This window comes from Balaenoptera borealis (genome assembly GCF_965194805.1).
Source record: "Balaenoptera borealis genome assembly, chromosome: 5".
Taxonomy (NCBI): Eukaryota; Metazoa; Chordata; class Mammalia; order Artiodactyla; family Balaenopteridae; genus Balaenoptera; species Balaenoptera borealis.
In genome coordinates, this window is record NC_138862.1 from 3,778,672 (window position 1) to 3,781,616 (window position 2,945).

Genomic DNA, 2,945 nt, shown 5'->3' on the forward strand with positions numbered 1-2,945 from the left:
TTGTGTGCAGGGAAGCAGGCTCTGGGCGGAGTCACCAAACTACACAGGGTAGGGTCCCTGGCTTTGAGGATCTAGAGTAGCTCACCCCTGCTTTACAAAGCCAACTTCACAACTGCCACTGAGCTATGCGGCTGCTTCCCACTAGCCATCTATTTTACGCACAGCACAGGGAGATCAGCTCGGTGCTTTGTGACCACCTAGAGGGGTGGCATAGGGAGGGTGGGAGGGAGGGAGAGCAAGAGGGAGGAGATATGGGGATATATGTATATGTATAGCTGATTCACTTTGTTACACAGCAGAAACTAACACACCATTGTAAAGCAATTAGACTCCAATAAAGACGTTAAAAAAAAAAAAACTGCCACTGAGGTCACTGCTTATAAAAACACGTCAGATTAAAATATCTAAATGGCAGCTAAGAGAAGGCACAAGGAGCTAAGAAGCTCTGAGAAGTTGTGATGGGGAGGTGATCACAAGGTCTCTGCAGCATGCAGACGGCCCAGGATGAAGGGGTGCACGCAAGGGCTTGACAGCTTCGAGAAAAACATAGACTTTTTCAGAACATTGCCAGTGATGAAATAACATTTATATTTTAAAGCAGGACGAGAAAAGTTAAGCATACAATTCTCTCTCTGTGTGTGTTTGGGCGTCCTCCCTCCCTCCCTAATGTGTAGGATTCCTCTGCATTACACAGTGACCGACCTCCTCAAGGAAGGTCTGCTCAACTGTAAAGATCCACTTTTTTTCCTTTCTTCTGACACCAGCAATGTAACTTCTTGAAAGGATAGAGTTCTTTCTCAACGCCATAGCGGGTCATGGTGACCTGCTTTTTTCTTGGTACGAGTTTACCTGGGCTATGTATCCTTGGTAAACTTGATGTAAAATATCAATATGTCATTTTGATGGACGATCCTTTGACTCGAAAATGTTTATGACTGTGCCTTGACTTCTAGGAGACAGAACAGTCCTCAGAGATTATACTTATAATCCTCAGTCTGGCTCGAATAAAATTCCCTTTTTTTTCTTCTTAACTTGTTAGCTAATTGAAATTTCATCAACACCGGGAAGAGCAGGAATACCCATGTAGCTTCTCCTTCAGAAGGCCTTCCTGGCAGGATGAAGGTTGGTGTGTCAGGGAATTCAGGTAGCCAAGGGTAGCAGGGGGAAATGTATAAGTTGCAAAGACATTCCAGCGCTAAAGCTCCCTCCTTGGAGGTTTTGCTACATCTCCCTGAATTCTCGAAATCAAGGTTGAGAGTGTGTGGCCAGAACAAGCGGGCTCTACCTGCAACCAGACTGAAAGTGAAATAGGATTAAAGCACCGGCAGCAAAGACAGCAGGCAACAAGGTTCCTACCGGAAACACAATGTATATTTACACACATGTGTATGGGTACCCAGACTTGCTCCAGAAAGTGAACGGTGCGATTTGTGGGCCTGTTAAGGTAATTTCAGAGACAAACCAGGGGCTGAAAACCAGGCTCTAACTCTGGCAGACTTTGTGCGTCCAGCACCCTTCCTGCCTCCCTTCAGGTTACCAGCCCCTGTCCTGAAAGGAGTCCCTCCATCTGACTTCTTGCAAGTGTGTGGTCCAGCAATCAGAGCTGGACCTCTGAGCAATCAGAGCCCCTACCTCTCGGCCACGGTGATTGGTTGGAACGTGCTCATGTGACTCAGCCCAGCCAATCAGAGTCCCTCCTGGGCCTCTGCCCCTGGAGCCAGTGGGAAAGCTGTCTGTGTGTGCCCTGATGATGAGCCCGGGCTCTGCCAGACTTCGCCCCAGCCTGGCCTTGAGAGAGGACATAATTAGAGCCCTCCCGGGCCCTGCGTGCACCTGGACTTGCCACTTACGGAGCCAGGAAGCACCCTGTTTTGCTTAGGCTAGTGTGAGGTGGTCGCAGCTCAGAGAGAGCCCTGAGTAATACAGCCTTTTATGATCATAGCTTTTGAAATGGCATTTTAAGGAAATTACAGCTAATAATGGCCCAAAACAGAATCAGAACTGGCTGTTAATTCAGGCCATCGAGAGAGGAATGTTCTACATTTTAGATGTACAAATAAACCTTTGCGCTCTACATTATTTCCCCAAACACTCTCTCCTTCTCTCTCTCTCTCTCTCTCTCTCGCTCACACTTAGAGAGTGTTATGAGATGAAATCAATCTTCCCAGGTGCTAGGATGTCATTAAGTACTAGCGAGTAGTAATTTACTAAATGGTACCTTCTCACTTTGGAAGAGTTGATGGAACTTCTAGAACAACACCTGGCTCACTTTCTCGGAGCAGGCGGAAAGCTCTGAGAACAAGGCAAGAGTGGCGCAGGAGTCACCAGACCCCACATCCAGACCAGCTCTGCCACAGGGGGCTGTGCAGCCTTGGACAAGTCACTGAGCCTCTCTGGGCCACAACTTCCCCATGGCGAAGTGGAGGAATTGGACTAGGTCAGCGCTTTTCAAACAGTCACTGCCCAAGGCTGGGCCCGGGTGACCGGGCTGGAGGGCAGGGGGCAGAGCCGCAAGTCTCCTCCCCCCTCTGCGGCCAGGCGGCTCCTCTTCCACCAGAATCGCTGGACAGTGGGCTCCTGGGCTAAAAGCAGTTTGCAATCCCTCACAGTACATTATTCTCAAAGGCCTTTCCAGGCTGTGATGCAGCGAGTGGGGAAACTGACGGCTTAACCGTCAGTGCACCGGAAGACAGAATCAATCCAGAGAGAGTCGGTGATCAGCCTGTCTTTGGGCCTGAAACACGACCGCCTGATTCCACAGTAATGTCATCACCCCATCCATGAGTGCTTCGTACATATGTGCTAAATAAAATACGAAACAGGAAGCCTGTTTTTTCTGTTTTGTTTTGTTTTAGGAAGCTTGTTGAACTTAATTTCACATTTGAAAGAGAATTCTTTAGCTTTATAAAAAATTTCATGTATGCATTAAAAATCCCTCTTGGAGA